The 19,157-nt window shown below is 47.6% G+C and overlaps 1 long non-coding RNA gene across 1 annotated transcript; it reads right to left on the bottom strand.

Moving 5' to 3' along the window:
• Positions 1-3,621: 3,621 nt before the first annotated feature.
• On the bottom strand, positions 3,622-18,580 carry LOC121018300 (uncharacterized). Its single transcript, XR_005785120.1, has 2 exons — positions 18,014-18,580; positions 3,622-3,901 (listed from the first exon to the last, which is right to left on the bottom strand). It is a non-coding gene; the product is annotated as an uncharacterized LOC121018300 (long non-coding RNA).
• Between the last annotated feature and the right edge of the window lie 577 nt (positions 18,581-19,157).

Below are 19,157 nucleotides of genomic sequence, written 5' to 3'. Positions count from 1 at the left end.
TAATATTGCATTATTATTATTGCATATTAATTATATGCAATAATATTAGTAGTTTATCTGCAAAAGGTGTGATTTTGGCAGATTTTAAGCTTTTTGCTTATGTGTGTTTTTGGTATTTTATAAAATGAACATATGTTGCTTTTATTTTAGGAGTAAAAAGGTTATCATAAAACAAAACATAATCCATTGTCCTCTGAATTATTCACCAGTTTGTTATTTGTATAAATTCTGTTGAGCGTGTACCTGTTACTATTCTTCTAGTCTTTGCGGATTCCGCCATGGACAAGCCAGACGAGGTCTTCCAGAAAGACCTTTTGGAGAGGGCATGTCACCAACACCTTGATTTTGGACTTCTAGCTTCCAGAATTGCGGAGAATAAATTCCTGTCGTTTTAAGTCACCCAGGTTGTGATAATTTGTTATGTTAGCTCTGGGACACGAATCTATCCCCTTTATTCCTTGAATCTTATTAGCCAATGATGTAGATTTCCATTTTGGAAATAGGCAGTCTATTCGTCTCCCATCTAAAGGTGGGGAAACTGAATTTCTGTTTAAATCTGTAGCTCATTCCAGACTCCACAGAGTGTGGCTTCTGTAGCAAAACCAGGAGTCAAACCCTCGTCTCTCTCCCCCCCAGGTTTAGGTTCTCCCCGTGATTCCCCAGCTTATAGACTGGGTTTCCAGCAGGTTTCTTAAAAGTTTTTTTTTTTTTTTAATTCCAGTGAGTTAAAATACAGAATAGTATTAGTTTCAGGTGTACAATATAGTGATTCAATACTTCCATACAGCATCTGGTGCTCATCACAAGTGCCCTCCTTAATCCCCATCACCTATCCACCCATTCCCCCACTCACCGCCCTTCTGGTGACCATCAGTTTGTTCTCTAAAATTAAGAGTGTGTGTCTAGGTTTGCCTCTCTCTCTCTTTTTTCCCTTTGCTCATTTGTTTCCTAAATTCCACATATGAGTGAAATTACGTGGTATTTGTCCAGCAGTTCCTAGTAAGTCTCATGCATCTGTTTCTAAGATCATTGTTACCCTCCCTTCGCTGCAGTGACAAAACACCAGCCCCTGGAGACCTTTCCCTGGTAGGAGCTCCTCCTCTTGGCTAATGAAAAGGGAAGTGTCCTTGCATTAAGGCTGGCCCTGTTTTAAGATCAATGAGTCCCAGCTGGGACGAATGGACTGCGACAGCTGTTTCCAGGTGTGTTGGCTGCCATTTATATCTGCAGTAGCTGATAGGTCCTCTGTCTCATTGTATCGAGGCCAGGGTGTACCCCTCACTCAGGAAACCACAGCCCCCCCTCTGACAAGGAGAAGAGAGGCCTTCCATTGTTTTCCTTTCTTTCTTCTTTCTTCAGGCTTTAAAATGAATACATGCTTTTTGAAGAAACATACCAGAAAAGATAAAGGACAAAACAAACAACAAGAATTACTTATATAATCACCAGCTGTTTACAGAAGGAAAAAAGTCTCTATATATATACATCTGGCTGTGTTGCATGTACAGACGCATTCAACAGAATGCATTCGACGCATTCACACAGAACAAATTCAAGTGTGTTTAAAAATAAACATTTATCTATAGACTCTTTGCTCATGGAGAAATCAGGCCACCGGAACAGCTTTTGTACTCTATCCTAAGCGTTTCCCCAGGTTGTTAAAAATTCTTGGTAGATACCATTCTTAATGGTCGCATACTAGTCTAGCGAGTGCATCACCACTTATTAATCATTTATTATCTGTTACTAAGCATTCAGATTCTAGTTTTTCATTAACTTAAAAAAAACACTGTTATGAGCATCCTTGATATGTCTTTGTGTACATTTCTGATTATGCCCTTGACATGAACTTACTGGGTCAGGGGCGCCTGGGTGGCGCAGTCGGTTAAGCGTCCGACTTCAGCCAGGTCACGATCTCACGGTTCGTGAGTTCGAGCCCCGCGTCAGGCTCTGGGCTGATGGCTCGGAGCCTGGAGCCTGTTTCCGATTCTGTGTCTCCCTCTCTCTCTGCCCCTCCCCCGTTCATGCTCTGTCTCTCTCTGTCCCAAAAAAATAAATTAAAACGTTGAAAAAAAAATAATAAATAAAACTTACTGGGTCCAAGGTTATAGGCATAACTTTTTTATAGCTTTGCTGAGGTATGATTTACACAACATAAAATTCACCCACGGTAAGCGTATAATTCAGTGATTTTTAGTAAACGTAGACAATCATGCAACCATGCCTACGGTTCAGTTTTAGAACATCTTTATCACCCCAGAACATTTCCTCCTATTCCTTTGCTGTCAAACTCCCATTCGAGCCCCAGACAATACCGATCTGCTTTCTAGCTGTAGAACTGCCTTTTCTAGACATTTCCAATGAACAGAATCACACAATATATGTTCTTTATTGCGTAGTTCCTTTCCCTTAGCATACTGTTTTTGTGGTGTGGTGATGTAGCATGAGTCAGGACCGAGTTCCTTTTTATTGCTGAACAGTACCTTGTATGGATGGACCACATTTTGTTTATCCATTTACCTGTTGATAGAAATTTGGGTTGTTTCCAGTTTTTGCTACGAATATTTGCTTATAAGTCTTTGTGTGGACGTTTTCACTTCTCTTGGGGAGATACCTAGGAGTCGGTCGTATGGCAAGTTCATATTTAATTTTTTAAGAAACCAAAGTATCTGCCACATTTTGCATTCCCACCAGTGGTGTATGAAGGTGACACTTCTGTCACATCCTGGTCGACACTTGCCATTTCAATTTTAGCCCTTCTAATAGCCGTATATTGGTGTAGCTTTGTGGCTTGAATTCACATTTTCCTAACGATTGTGATGATTGGCCATTTGTGTATCTTCTTTGGAGAAATAGAAAAGATTCTATTCAAACCTTTTGCTCATTTTTAATTGGGTTATGTGTCTACTTCTTGTTCTCCATATATTCTGGAAACCTGTCCTTTATCAGATCTATGATTTTCAAATCTTTCTCCTGGTCTGGAGCTTGTCTTTCCTATTTGGTTAATGATGTTTGTTGAAGAACAAGAGTTCTGAGTTTTGATAAAGTCCAATTTATCTTTCTTTTTTTTTTTTTTTAATTTTTTTTTTAAATTTTTTTTTCAACGTTTATTTATTTTTGGGACAGAGAGAGACAGAGCATGAACGGGGGAGGGGCAGAGAGAGAGGGAGACACAGAATCGGAAACAGGCTCCAGGCTCTGAGCCATCAGCCCAGAGCCCGACGCGGGGCTCGAACTCCCGGACCGCGAGATCGTGACCTGGCTGAAGTCGGACGCTTAACCGACTGCGCCACCCAGGCGCCCCTCCAATTTATCTTTCTTTGGGCATCCCCTTTTTGGGTGACTTGTCTCAGAAAGGTTTGCCTAGCATAAGTTCACAAAGGTTTTCTCCTATGTTTTCCTGTCAAAGTTTTTTCGAATATGATTTGAAAATGATTTTTAGTTTTTCATTTTGGATGTAATTCATGGAATATAAAAAATCAGAAAATATAGATAAGCAAACGGAAGAAAATACAGATCCCTCATAATCCCACCACTCAGACATAAACCACTACCAAAATTTTGTTACATACGTCTGTATTGGTTATCTATTGCTGCGTAACAAATTATCCCCAAAACATAATAGCTTAAAACAGCTCACATTTATCATCTCAAAGTTTTGGGGGGTCAGGGATCTGGGAGTACTTTTCTGGGTGCTTTGTCTCAGGATCAGTCATAAGGCTGGGAGCAAGGTGTCGGTGGGGCAGTTACCTCAAGACCTGACTGGGAGAGAATGTGTCTCCATGCTCACGTGCAGGCTGTGGTCAGGCTTCCAGTCCTCGCTGGCTACTGGTGGGGGACACCACTTCCTTGCCATATGAGTCTCTCCATAGGGTGACTGGCAACATGACAGCCGGCTTCCCTGAGGACAAGAGAAAGAGAGGGGGGACTCAAATAGAAGTCACAGTCTTTGTGTAATCTAGTCTTGAAAGCAACATTCCATCATTTTGTGCCTTGTTCTGTTCATAGAGGTGAGTCACTAGGTCTAGCCCCCTCTGAGGGGAGGGGATTATATGAACACATAAATACCAGGAAGTGGGGATCATCAGGGACCATCTTGGAAGGCTGCCACATTGTCCTTCGAAGTTTTTCTTATGAACTAAGTGGCGAATCCTTCCCTGTGGAACATACAGATGCAGGAGATCCTTTCTAGACTCTACTGGGTTGGAGTCTCCATAGGTGGGAACTGCCTCTCTCTGTAAGGCTTTTAAAAACTCCACAGCGGGGCGCCTGGGTGGCTCAGTCAGTTGGGCGTCCGACTTCAGCTCGGGTCATGATCTCGTGGTCCGTGAGTTCGAGCCCTGTGTCGGGCTCTGGGATGATGGCTCAGAGCCTGGAGCCTGCTTCCGATTCTGTGTCTCCCTATCTCTCTGCCCCTCCCCTGTTCATGCTCTGTCTCTCTCTGTCTCAAAAATAAATAAACGTTAAAAAAAAATTTAAAAATAAAAACTCCACAGGTCATTCTAATGGAGCCAGGGTTAAGGGTCACTGGCAAATTTGGGGGGAGCCTGGGTGGCTCAGTTGGTTGTGTGTGTGACTTTGGCTCAGATCACGATCTCACGGTTCGTGGGTTCAAGTCCTTCTGTCGGGCTCTGTGCAGACAGCTCAGAGCCTGGAGCCTGCTTTGGGTTCTGTGTCTCCCTCTTTCTTTGCCTATACCCCATTCACACTCTGACCTCTCTCTCTCTCTCTCTCTCAAAAATAAAATTAAAAAAAAATTTAAAAACATTTAAATGTAATTGGATATGTCCCCATATGGATTCCAACTATGCATATTGCTCGGAAATATTTTTCCCCTCAAATAGACTTGAAGGTCAGTGTGGCCTTGGTTTCCAGTGTGAGGTGGCCATACTCTTCCTCTACTCCTCAGGGCACCGTGTTTGAGGGTTCCTTTGCAGGCACAGCCCCGGCAATCTGGCCCGGTAATCATGACCTTTCCTTCTGGGGGCTTCAGAGTAGCCACGCGGGTGGCAGAGGCAGCCTGTCCCCGTGTTTGGCTCCAGAGAGGCTCCAACATCAATCCGTCAGCCCAGAGGACACTTTTAGATGCAAGTCTGCTGGTGTGGGGACTTTATGAGAACAGGAGTCCCTGGCTGTGAAATTGCTGGCATTTCATGATGTGAGAGAAGATTTACAAGCTCCTTGCTGCGCTGGCTCTAAATCCTGGCCCAGTGATTATGCAGCCAAGCCTGTGAGACAGGCAGGATGTGAGGAGGTAGCAGGTGGGAGACAGGGGAAGCTACCACCCCACTGTGCCCAGGGCCCCTGGCCCCAGCCACGCACCCGGCGGCGGAGGGGGAGGGTACTCTGCTCAAGGTTCCTTCTGCCATATCACACTCTGGGGAGGAGTCGCCCAGTAGTCATTAGTGAGCAAACGGGCATGTAGGATTGTGCGAGGTCGTGGGCTCAGAATGGAAGGGGTTTCAAAGAGCTACATCTGGTTCTTAACACCTGCCCTGCTAAGAGGCCATTCTGCATCTGCTTGATATTGATCCTTACCACGCTGTGCACAGGAGACACCTGGCCCACACTCTCTCATAACCCTATTTAATTTTTTTTTTATAATTCTGCTGAATATATATTTTGGGTTTTTTATGTTTAGTTTTTTAGTTTTTTGTTATTTGTCTTCCCCACTAAAATGTAAGCTCCCTGACAGCAGGAACCTTGCATGTCTGGCACTCAAGTTATTGCTGGACCTTAAGACATATATATTGACAGAGCAAATGAATGAATAAGTATTTGGATACCTCCAGGGGCGGGGAACTCACTACCTTACACGCCAGCCTGTCCCGTGTCTGGACGGCTCTTGACTGTTGGCTTTTCCGCAGCTTCCTGCCATTTACCTCCATGTGGCCTTCCTTCACTGTCCACAGTTGTAAAGCCCCACCGAACAAGCCCACCCCTCTCCCCCATTGGAGCTGTCCAGAAGTTTGAAAACAGTGCCCACCCACCTGCTTCCCAGGATGAATGTTACGTTACCGTATCTTTTGGCTGTCCCTCATGTGTCAGAGCCATCCTAGTTACCCTCCTCTGAAGGGCTCTAGGGGGGTCACTGCCCCTCAGTACGTTAGGCTAACTTGACATTTTGCAGATTTTGAGAGCCCTCTCCCCCCGGAAACATTTAGATCACTTCTTCATGCTCTAGGTTTTTAGGTAGGAAAATAGTCAGTGGGTTTAACTGAGGATTGATGCTTTTAACCCATCCTCATTCTGCTTCTTTGCCCCAATTTTTCAGTAAACAGCAGCTAAAAGTAGGGGCCCCTGGATTTGGGGGGCCGAATGGTTCTATTGGTTTTGCTGCTCCATAACTCTTAGGACCAGGATGTGGGTGTGGGAAGTGGCACTGAAGGCAGCCTGTGCTGTGTGGTCCCAAGCAGCAGAGGAGGGGATCAGCCCTCTGATCTTCCAAGGCAGTGCTCACCCGGGGGCAGGATGGAGGAGTGGGGAGCTCAGACCCTAGGAGATGCTACCAGAATCTGAGGTGAAGGGCTGTAGCCTTTGAAAGTGGACATACAGTTTTCTTGTTATTCTCATCATTTAATTGACAAGTCAAAGCTCAACAGTTTCATTGCCTGGTGGGAGGACAAAACTAAGCATGCAAGTGTCATCGGGGAACTCGCTCAGCTCCCCAGGTTTGAATCGGCCTCACCACACTGGTGTCCAGCTTAATAGGCCCACCCTGACTTCCTTCCTCCCCTGGTAGCTGTGCCCCTTCCAGACCCAGGTGCAAGACCCCAAGTGTACAACAGGAACGATCCCCGCTCTGATGCCTGGTGGGGGTGCTCTGAGGAGCCCAGGAGGGAACCACTCGGAGAGGCTTGATAAACCAGCAGGTGCCCAGGAGGGGAAGGGCTGGTGACTGCCTCAGGGCTTCTGGCTCACATCAGCCACTGCTCTGGCCTGGGTCTCAGGTTGTCCCCAGTTCCTCGAGATGGGCCTGAGGCCCGAGCATTTGAAGTACATAAGATGTCTGGATATTATTTCGCAGGTGACAAGGAGCGGAGGATGGGTCGCTTGGATACGCTGCTCAATGATGGTTTCATTCATTCGTTGATCCATTCACTCGTGCAGTTAACCCATGCTCTGGGTCCCCTGCAGCCAGACCCGGTGCTGGTTTCTTCTCTCCTCCTTCCCTCTTCTAGCAGCCCCATCTCCTACCCTAAGCAATTTGAAGATATATCTAAATAAAACATTCAACAATAAAAACGAAGGGCCTAGAAAAAGCCAGTTGTGTACAAATGCTACTTCATTATTCGGAAACGTTTGAAATGATAAAGTACCCAAATCAGAGTTTTGTAGAAAAGTCCACATTCTTCTCAATCTCCAGTCTAATAACATGCCCCCGAGCCATCTCCCGTTGCAAGAGTAGGCACTGCAGTGTCATTCTAAAAATCATGGCTTGGCATTTTATAGGGAGGACAGGGGTTTGGGCAACAATTTCATTAAAGAAAAGAACCGAAGGGGTTTCAACATCCACAGAACGCTGGTTGGGCTGCTGGGACTCAGGTAACTATCAAAGCCACTTAGAAAGAGCAGGTGACTTAGAATCACATGCTGTCACAAAACAGACACATACCGAACGAAAACTTCACAGGCTGGTTGTTTGGGCCTTAGGAAGACCTGCCTCTCCTGTCCCCAGGAAGAGAAAAGCCCCTGGGTAAGTGAGGTGTCCGTTCTGGCAGATGCCAGGGGTGGGTGAGAGCCCTTTCTCCGGCACCCACAGCTCCCACTGCTCACCTGCTCCATGGGTAAAGGCATGGCCCACACAGAAGTAAGGTCAAAGGTTATCTGGGAGATGCTGACCGCTATTCCTGCTCTTAACCGGTGCCCACAGCCAGCGCATCAGACATCTGATGAACAAGCTTGGGGACCGTGGTCCACCAGTTTACCAGCTCTCACTGGCCTCTGGATCCTGATTTAGGAAGAAACCTGATGGTCCCTCAGTCTCCCCACTCCTGCCATGGGCGGCTACACAGTGATGAACCCTGGGAAGCTCATAGCAGCCGCTGCTGTGTAAACAATGAGAGGTTCAGAGTGTTCTGAGGGCCCTCGCGCTGTTCCAGCAGGTCGGTGTCACTGAGCCTGTGAAATACGAGGCCCAGGAGGTGAGGAAGATGGGAGCACATTGTGCCCGCCGCCCTGGTGCTGGGGGTGAGGGCCACACCGTGTACCCTGGCTTTGCAGCGTGCCGTTTCCCTCGCTGCCAGCCAAGGTCAGCGGTTTCACCCCTGGTACCATTTATAGCTTTATCGTGGCACCGAGGGCCACAGTGCCTCCCTCCTCTGGTCTATTTCAGTCCGAGCCTCCGAGTCAAGACGAAAGGGAGCCGACAACTGTGTGCAGCTGGAGCCCTCCCGGCAGATGTGTGAGCACACGGACTCGGCTCCGCTCGGATGCCACCTGCCACGAATGGCCGCGTGCTTTGGGGGCTGGCTTTCTAACCTTGCTAAGACTCACTGCCCCCTTCTCTAAATTGGGGATTAAAAGGACCTACCATACAGGGTTGTCGTTCACCTGAACTATATGTAAAAACAGAGCATAGAGCTTGGCACAGAACATGTGCTTGGTCAGTGAGAGTGTCCTTCTTCCCCCAGTGGGTCCTTCCTGGTGTGGGCAGCCCAGGACAGTCTGGGAGAAGCTGCCTTCTCCTGCAGTCCTGGGAGCCACAGCTGGGCCACTTGTTAGCTGGGCTTCCAGAACTTTTCATGTCTCTTTATGCCAGAGGGAACAGGGGCTCCTCGAGGCCTTCTTTGCACCCAGCCTTGATGAGGCCGCGGAACCAATCTTCCGTAATGTATCACAGGTAAGATACCGACCGTAGTCTAGAAGTAACTGCTCTGGGGCTATAGATTCTCCCCAAGTTCTCTTTCAATGTTTGTGCACGCCAGGGCTGGGGCTCCCAAACTCTGTTCACTGATAAACAATTGCAGGAACCTCAGCTTTTATTCTAAATGACCAGCTGCTTGGTCATTTAGATGTGGGACCCTGCAGTCATTTGCCCAGAAGGACCATTTTGGAAAAAAGGTCTCATGTTTCCAAGACCACAGGGTCTTATTGACCACCCCTTCCCCTGGGTCCCCATCACGTGCATGTGTACGTACACACACACACACACACACACACGCAGGTTTGGGGGTAAATTGTCTTTTCTCCTTTTGAAAGTAAACAACGTATAAATGAATCCATGTGGAAGTCCCCTGAAACACGAACTTGTGTTGCCAAGTTAGCTAGTTCCTGTGCTGGTCTCAGATTCAAGCTTTTCTGGTGATCTCTGTTTATTGAAGAGCTTCTGGAGATTGCAGTAGGTTAAAATATACTTGTTACTGTTTGCAGTTATGTGTTCTAATCAGGATTCCTCACTATGGTGCAGTCCATACAAAACAGAAATAAGTCAGATTTCTTTCCTCTTGCCTGCAGCTGAGAGGCATCATCACTGATTTTGTTTTTGTGTGTGTTTCTCAAGTAACCTTCTTCTTTTTTTTTCCAACACATGAAATTTATTGTCACATTGGTTTCCATACTCAAGTAACCTTCTTGTTACTATGGTCTATGTCATAGATGAACTTATCATTGTAGTAAGTAAATATTATATTTACTTACAAAATTGAATGCCTCATAAAATTTATGAAATACGTTTATACAAATTCTTTTAAAGTACATTACTGTGGGTGTATATTGTCAGTGTAGGCTAACTGCTGTAACCAACAACCCGCAACGTCAATGTCTTAATGTATGTCAGCATACAAGGTGGGTCAGCAGGGATACTATTCAACTGTCATTCAGGGACCCTGACTTGTTGCCCCACGGGCTCCAACTTCCTGTGGGTCTTTGCAGTCCTGTTCACTTAGCTCATGCATGGGAGGTATATGAACCTGTTGGGGATTCTGTGGCCAGGCCCGTAAGTGGGTTTGTATGGGGCAGGTCTGCAATTGTGCCCCTCACTTTATCACTTCTGCTTCTACCTTATTGGCCAGAACTCAACTGCGTGGTCATGCATAGGACGCGTGTGTCTAGTAAGAAGAAAAGATGAATAATTGGTGAGGAGTGGCAGTGTCTGCTATAAATATATAACCTCACCCAAGATGAGTTCCATCAAAGAGCCCATGGTAGGTGGAATGATGGCCTCCTAAAGACGTCCACGTCCTAATCCCCAGAACCTGTGAATATGTTACCTTTCTTACCAAAGGGACTTTGCAGATATGATTAAGAACCTTGAGACGGGGAGATTTTCCTGGACAATCTGGTGGGCCCAATGTAATCAGAAGGGTCTTTATAAGTGGAAGAGTGGGTCGGGAGGGTCAGAGAGAGAGATTTGAAGAGGCTGTGCTATTGGCTTTGAAAATGGAGGAAGGGGCCATGGGGCCTGGAATGCAGACAGCTTCTAGAAGCTGGCTAAGGGAGGGAACGGCATTTCCCCTAGGCCCTCCAGAAGGAAAACAGCCCTGCAGACACCTTGATTTTAGGCTTCTGACCTCCAGGACTGTCAGAATAACTTTGTGTTGTTTTCAGCCACTAAGTTTGTGGCAATTTGTGAAAGAGCAAGAGGGAGTAAACACAGAGCTCATTCTACCTTGTCTCCCTACCATGTGCCTGACCCATAGTAGGTTCACTTGGGGCATTTTCACATAGCCTTCGATGGGGAGCAAAGCAACCCCCCGAAGCAGGAACTGCAATCATCAAGGAGAGCAGGCTGTGTGCTCAAGGTTGAGAGAGCCTTGTTGTGGAGCTGAGGTAAGGAAGGGCCTGGGCTTCCAAGAGGGCAGGGTGGCCTGGGAGCAGCAGAGGGAGAAGCAAACCTGTTCCTTTCCTCGCTCCTGCTCCTCTCGGGGTGGGGACTGGGGTGGCTTCGCAGAAAGACGTGGTGGTGTTAGGGGAGCCAAGCTTCCATTCTGGGGAGGAAGCTGAGGGGCATGGGAGTGAAGGGCTCGCCGAGGTAGAAGGGGCTCTGGAGTCAGACTGCCAGGGTTCAAATCCAACCTCATTCCCCTTCCTGCTATCCGGCTGTATAAACTTGCGTGCTTCCTTATTGTTGCTGTGGAAGAAACTACCCCAAACTTCACGGCGTAAAGCTCCCACTGTGTTACGTGCATGCCTTCTATGCATTGGACAGGGCACAGTGAGGGCAGCTTGTCTCTGACTTATAATTTCTGGGCCTCAAGGGAGAAGATTCAAAGGCTGGGATGACTCAACAGTTGGGCGGTAGAATCATCTGGAGTTTGATAGGGGCTGCCTGTCAGCTGGGTCCTAGTGGGAGTAGGCAGCCGGGACACCCCCACGGGGCCTCGCAGCACGTCCTAGGGTTCCTCAGAGCGCGGCAACCTCGCACAGAAGTTAGGACTTCAAAGCAAGTGCCCCAGCTCATAAAGTACCTGTAGCTTCTTTTATGAGCTTGCCTTGGAAGTCACGTGGTGTCACTCCTGCTGCCTTCTATTCGCTTGTAGTCCAATCACAGGCCGGCCTGGATTCAAGAGGGGAATTACATTCTGCCCCTTGATGGGAGGGTGGCAAGGTTCTAGCAGAGCATATCTGATGGCAGATATCGCTGCAGCCACCTTTGGAAAATATGATCCGGCAAAGCTGGCCATTTGTTTACGTTCTCTGAGATTTGGCTTCCTCAGCCGGAAGATGGTAGTAATTACTAACACTGTCATACAGGTTAACACATCGAACGCCTTTGGCACAGTGCCTGGCACATGCTAATATTAAAAGAGAGCAGGGGCGCCTGGGTGGTGCGGTCGGTTAAGCGTCTGACTCTTGCTCTCGGTTCAGGTCATGATCCTACAGTTGGTGAGTTTGAGCCCCGCATCGGGCTTTGTGCAGATGGCGTGAATTCTGCTTGGGATTCTGTCTCTCCTTCTCTCTCTCAACATAAAGAAAGAAACTTAAAAAGAATTAGAGAGGGGCGCCTGGGTGGCTCAGTTGGTTAAGCATCCGACTTCGGCTCAGGTCACGATCTCACGGTCCGTGAGTTTGAGCCCCGCGTCGGGCTCTGGGCTGATGGCTCAGAGCCTGGAGCCTGCTTCTGATTCTGTGTCTCCTTCTCTCTCTGACCCTCCCCCATTCATGCTCTGTCTCCCTCTGTCTCAAAAATAAATAAACGTTAAAAAAAAAAAAAAAGAATTAGAGAGAGAGCACGGAGACGAGGTCTGTTCTTTCTCATGATTGTATCTATAGCGTCCCACCCAGTGCCTGGCCTGGGAATGAGCCTGAGGGGATTGTGCCAGATTGGGGACCATCTGCCAGTTCCTTGGTTAGCTATTGCTATGTGACAAATCACCCCAAAACTTAGTAGCTTAAAACTAGCCATTTTACTTGCTTGTGGTTCTGTGGGTCAAAAATTCAGGCTGGGCTCAGCTCAGTAGCACTTCTCCTGGTCTTACCTGGGATCATTCATGTCGCTGTTGACTAAGGTTGACTAATCCAAGAAAGGTTAGTCACAGAGCTGCAAATTAGTGGCAACTGTCAGCCAGAGTGCCTCGGTTCTCCTCTAGTGGCCTTTCCAGCAGGCTGCCTCAGGCCATTTGCATCACGGTCTAGGGCTTCCAACTGAAGCCCACAGAGCAAGCCCGACTTCCCAAGTGCTTCTGAAAGCTCTGCTCATGTCTCATTTGTTAATTTTCCATAGGGCAGGGCAGGGCAGGGCAGGTCACATGGCCAAGCCTGGATTTAAGGGATGGAAAGATAAACACCACCTTGTACTGGTGGGGCAGCCAAGTCGGACTGGGAAGTGCACGGCTAGAAGGAACTATTACGGCCACCTTTGCAAACAATCTACCACAGTCAGTACCGAGATGCAGAATAGCAGTTGGAAGGACGCTGGAGCCTCAGTCAGCACGAGGAGGTGGCAGGGAGAAGTGCTGAGCACATGTGACAGTTGACCCCACATGGAGGACACTTGTGTCAGCAAGGAGACTCTGCTTCACCTTCTGCCTTAAACCTCAGGGAACCCCATCATCTCACGTGACAGGATGCACAGAGGCTGGCCACACTCCGGCTTGGCTCAAATGGCAACTCAACAGGTCATCTGTCCCCGGTCCTGTGCACGTACTCCCTGCCTTCCTCCGCGAGGGCTTTGCCTTTTAGGCTCGCAGTATGGTGGCTACAGCAATTCCTGGAGTCAACTCCAGGCACAGGCAGAAGGAAAAATGGAACCTTTCTCAGAAACAGCCCAGTAGCTTCTCCTCACTGCTCTTTGGCCAGGGTTGAGCCAAGAGGGTGGGATTACCATGGTTGGCCATTATTAGTTCCCTAGGTCTGCTGAAACAAGGTGGTGCAAGCCTGGCAGTTTTAAAGCAACAGAAATGTATTATCTCACGGGCTAGAAGTCTGAAGTCAAGAGAGCAGCAGGACTCTGTTCCCTTCGGACTGTAGGGGAATCCTTCCCTGCCTCTTCCTGGCTTCTGGTGGTTTGCCCGCCATCCTTGGCATTCCTTGGCCTGTAGACGCATCATTCCAAACCTCTGTCTTCGTGTGGCCTTCTCCCTGTGTCTCCTCACATCATTTTCCTCTGTGCACGTCTCTTCAAATTTCCCCCTTTTTATAAGGACACCAGTCACACTGTATGATGATCTACCCTAATGACCTCATTTTAGCTTCATGATCTCTGTAAAGACCTGATTTCCAAATAGGTCACATTCTAAGGGAGTAGAGGTTAGGACATCAATACATCTTTTTAAGGGACTATGACCCATAATGTTGGCTTAGAAGACGAATCATCTGAAGTGGAAATGAGGCTAGGAGTGAGCCACAATGACCCCTACAGCCTTCCTGTCAGTGAATGAGTGAATGAATGAACATGATGCATAGGGCTTCACGTGCAGTCAAGTGATAGCTTCGTGGTGAGGCTTGGAGCATAATTTTAGCCGTAGAACTCATTGAGGATATTTGGGCACTTGTGCCTTCTGCTTATGACAGATTGTTGATCACAGTTGTGATTTATCTCTGGCTGCGTCTTTAGTCAGGAACGTAACCCCTTACGGAGACCAAATGCTGTTCCTCTGAGAAATTTTGACAAACCACATTATGACATGGTTTCCAGGAACGCATCATGGTGGAAAAGTCCAGCCTGCTTATACAGACACTCAGCAAGGACCCAGGAGCACCCCCTTGTACACACAAGCCCTTGTCACCAGGGCAACTGCAGGACAACAGCCAGTTGCCTAGCAACATGGCCTCCCACACACCCACCTTCAGGGGTGGGGGTGGGGAGGTCAGGAATGGGGAGGGGGCTCCAGGGAGCTCTCTCCCCTTTCAGGCAGCTCTCTGTGGGTAGAACAATTGGGTTTCACTGGGGGAGGGAGAGGGCACTTCTGGAGACCCGGCTGGCAAAGCACCCTGAAGTGGCCTTGTTGTTTTAGGATTATGTTTAGGTCTACCCTACTCCCACGCTTCTTAGAAGTCAAACTTAAAATTTTCACCCACCATTGAAAGTCCCAAGCACTACATAATGCAGATTAGGGGTTGTTTGCATGGTAGAGTAGGCGCCAAGTTGCTTCCCTGTGTACTTGGAGGAGGTGGGGGGGCTGGGCAGAGTTGGGAATCCTGAGTGCCCTGGGAGGGTCCAGAGTTGAAACTAAAACACCCCCCCCCCCATAATCTGTTAATTAGAAACTCAACCCAGTAGTTCCTTTAAAAATATGCATCTATCTCCACAGAGAACTAGCAGTCAGTCACTCCTCATTGTTTTTTCCCCACTCTCCTCCACCCCTACACTTTTTCCCCCTTTAAGGAGGACTGGGTTTTTTTTGACTAGTAGAAAGGGAGCGCAGTGAAAACAAAGAAATCAGTTTGTAGTCTGGATGCTTTGAGGAAGTCAGACCCCTGTGGAAGTGGGTGATTGGGGCTGCTAAGTGCTGGGGCAGAAGGGTTCAGAAAAGGAAGGAGAAAGATGCCGGAAGCCATTGTGCTTCTGCCCAGAGCAGGGACACAGGAAGTCATCTGCCTTTTCTGCCCATGGTTGCCCTGGCCAGCCAGAAAAGAGTGATTTCTTTTTCTCCATTAGTAGCACCTTCCCCTGGACTTGTCTCCTCTCCTAGGTAACGGGGTCACCATCCACTCAGGTACCCAGGTGACCCTAGATACCTCCCTTGTCCTAGTTTCTCCTGTGAAAGGGTCATGACTCTTCTAAGTCCTCAATATTGCTCGAATCTTTCTCTTCCTCCCTATCTCCATGACCCAGGTTAGTTCAGACCCTTGTACTCTCTTCCTGTCCCTCTGCCTCTAATTCACCCTCCACTCTGCCCAAGATGGCCTTGTTGGACATCTGTCCTTTGCCCCTGCAAATCTACTCTGTCCTGCTCTTGGCCCTGGGGGGGCTGACCTGTATGGACATGACAGTGGCCTCCCTTGGCTTCTGGCTTCTGGTTGGTTTTGGCCAATCGGGAGTACCAGGAAGAGGTCAAAAGGGGAGGACAGTGAGGTTGAGGATTTACACCCTGGCCCCCTCACTGTGGAGTCACCCCAACCAAAGGCCACAGCTCCTCTCAGGGATACATTTGCATGACTCTCTAAGCAATGGCACCTGTCCCTCACCCCTTCCTACATCCCTGATGCTGCTTATTCCAGGAATAGCAGTACACCTTGTGGTTTTACTACATGCTTCCCAAACCTTAGTAACTAACCCCGTACCTTAACACTCCTCAAATCATCCTCACTTGAGTGTGGGGTCCCTGGGTGGTTCCATTCTCCTACTTAATAAGCCACAAAGTTTTCCATCAGCCTTTAAAATGAAGTCAAAATTGATGATCTTAGGATTCAAGCTCCTTCATCATCCACCCCCCGTTTACCTTTCCAACCTGGTTCCTGACTTTGGCCTTCACTTACTCTAAGATTCTAATTTCAAGGAGGCCTTGGCATTTAGTCTCAGACATTTGCACCTCTGAGCAAGTTATTCCTTATACCTGAGTTGCTTCTCTTAGCCTCAGGAAAACTTGACTAATTTTTAAAGCCTAGTACAAAGGTATTAGAGGAATACATGGTAAACTCTCAGGAATTATATGATATGAATAAATGAGAATTTTTGAGAACCTCACACTATCGTCCAGTGTCATACACAGGCATATCATATGACTCAATGCTTACAAAAAAGGATTTCATGCTAACATAACCCCCAGGCGCTATACGGTCCTCTTCCCTAGGTTTCAGGGATAAGTAGCAAGGGGGGAAGTGAGGGGGCTTCCAAGCAGAAATCAGCTCAAGATTGTATAACCCTGATCAAAGCTTGGGAAGGCAACGGCATCTTTCCCAGCAGCCTGTCTCTCATGATCCCTGGATGAATCACCGTGGAAAAAATAGAAGATGTTCTAGGGCGCCAGACATATAATCAGTAGAAAAATCTTTCCCTTCAGGGTGTTCTCATTCAGTAAATATTCCCCTGCTGTCAGATTCCTCAGGAGGGGTGCCTTGGTAGGGGTGAGGCAGGAGCGGGGAGAGGAGGGTCAGTGTAGCCCTGCCCATTGGAGAGGCTACCTGGAGCTGGGGCAGGGGGACTGGCCAGAGAGGGAGCCAGAGGGTCTCCCCTCATTAAGGTGGGACAGCTAACAGAACGATTCTCCAATCCTTTACTCTGGGTCTGATGAAGAAATAATTTTTTGGAAAGCACATAAGAATCTGATTAGTGGGTCCCTGTGGAAAGGGGGAAGCTAAAGAAGAGGAGTTTTGTTTTTTCATTGAATACCTTTTAGCATAAATAGCATGCAGAGGTGTTGTTTTTGAAAAATGCCAAGGAGGTTATCAGTGGGATTTTGGGCCAATTGGTTTTTACTCTTTTTGTTTTTCTGTATTAAACAAAACAAAACAAGAAACAAGTAGGGGCGCCTGGGTGGCTCCATCGGTTGAGCATCCAGCTCTTGGTTTCAGCTCAGGTCATGATCTCATGGTTTGTGGGTTGGAGCCCCACGTGGGCTCTGTGCTGACAGGGCAGAGCCTGCTTGGGATTCTCTCTCTCCCTCCCTCTCTCTCTCCCTTTCTCTCTCTCTCTCTCTGCACCACCCCCAAATAAAACAACAACAAAAAAAAACACAAGTAAATATTATTAAAAATCAATGCCGTTACTGTACTTCTAAGATTTCTAAGACAGCCGAGTTCAGATATTTTCTCCTTTTAATCTCACACATCAGAGAAATGTCCCAGAGACACTGACCACATATTGACACCCAAATTTCCTCACCTACCTGAAAATAGTGCCAAATCTTAACTCAGACCCTGATTCCCAATTTCTAGTGTAGAAAATATATTCAAAATGTTCATGTCTAGTACAGACATTCACTTTTTCTTTTCCTGAGTACCCTCCCAGATGCTCAGCATACGTTACTTTTTTTTCCAGGAATCTGAGGGTACAAACAGGCCTCTGTAGGGTTGTGTGAGTATGCTGCTCCCCAAGCGTCAGTGGTCCACTAGGCACTAGGAACACTCTGGGGACACCCACTGTATCCAGACACAGGGCATTGCTCCCCAACTTGCCCCCTGTTACAGATCCTGCTGAGGCCTGGCTTCTGTGAGGTTTGCTGGCTTTTGATCCTCTTCTAGAATCTTGTCTTTTCTTTGGAGCTTTATCTTACTCTTCTTGATTAAGCTCCTCTTGAAGGCAGGCCTGTCATTATATTTTGTTATAAGCCAACAAATCCTCCTACTTGTTTAAGAGCATTCAGGTTGGGTTTCTGCTGTAATACAAAGGCTCAGAGGTGATATGCTATGCTGAAGCCAGTCCTGCCTCTGCCCCAGGTCTCTGGGCCTAGTGAGGGTCCCAATGTCTCCTCTTCCCTGCTCGTCAGGCCCCAGATGTGACAGGGCCATCCTGCTGCAAGCCCTGCTAAAGACCCCACCATGTATCATCTCTTCTGGCTTCCTATCTGATGGCTGGGGTCCTACTACCCTTGGGCTAACCTTCAGATGACAACTGCCTATCATGTCTTTGACCATATTAGTCTGGCAACCACAGTAGAGTGAGTCTGAGGTGGGAGAGTAGTGGGCTCACCTTGGGGAGCTCCAGTCACAGAGGCTGGAACAGTGAGGCAGGGGCTGACAGGCTCCATCAGTAACATGAGGAAAGAAACAAAGGCGCACGCAGATTGATTTCTCAACTGAAGTTCTTTCTCCTGAAGCATCTCCGTGGGACCAGCAATTCTTGCATAAACAGTTATGCAAGAGAGAGAGGAAGAAGAGGCACAACAACTTGGAAAACCATTGGCTATTATTTCATAAAGGGGTGATGTGCACACCCTATGACCTAACAATTCCACTTCTAGATATAAACGCTGGAGAAATGCATGCACATTTGTACCAGGATACACATACCTAGAATGTTCATGACAGCCTTGCGTATAATAGTCGAGACCTGGAAACAACCCAAATATTCATCAACAGCAGTATCGACAAATAAATATGGCATATCAATGCAGTGGAATACTATACAGCCAGGAAAATGGATACACCGTAGCTACACACAACAGCGTGGATGAATCTGGTAAACGTAACTGAACAAAGGAAGCCAGACACACAAATAACCCAACCATGAGTCTGTTCACAAATAGCTCAAAACAAACAAAACTATTTTCTTTAGGGAGGCAGACTCAGGTAACATAATTAAAGAGACAAGGAAGTAGATGCCATAAAAGCCTGAGGGAGGGGTGGGTCTGATCAGATGGGGATATGCAAGGGGCTTCACTGTGCTGGCAGTGTTGCGCTTTTTGATGGGAGTGGTGAGTACGTGGGGGATTGCTTTGTAGTTATTAGAATGTAAAAGGTCCTATGTGCTTTTCTGGATGGGTGTAATTAAAAAATGGAACCAGGAAAGAGCTTCATTCTAAGAGGAGCTTAGATGAGGTTCTCACCCTCTGATGTTCTCTGCTTCAGAGTCCGTCAGCATGGTCCCAGAAGAGGGACCTCCTCGCCCTGCTCCTGGATCACCTACCCCCTGGAAATAAGCCCCAAGGCCTCCAGCTCTGGCCGAAGCAATCTCATCCTTGACTAAGTCTGACTCAGCTGCCCCTGACCGCATCTTCTGGGCTCTGGCACTCGCAAGGATATAACTGAGGGTGCTCTGTGGGGAGATAGTCTGTAATACATCTCCTAGATGGAATCTGAATGGAAATCAGAAAAGTGGCGCCAGATTGCTGGTG

Source organism: Herpailurus yagouaroundi, unplaced genomic scaffold (genome assembly GCF_014898765.1).
Source record: "Herpailurus yagouaroundi ecotype Mexico unplaced genomic scaffold, PumYag 218, whole genome shotgun sequence".
In the NCBI taxonomy this organism is placed as follows: Eukaryota; Metazoa; Chordata; class Mammalia; order Carnivora; family Felidae; genus Herpailurus; species Herpailurus yagouaroundi.
This window is presented reverse-complemented; position numbering and strand designations above follow the sequence as displayed.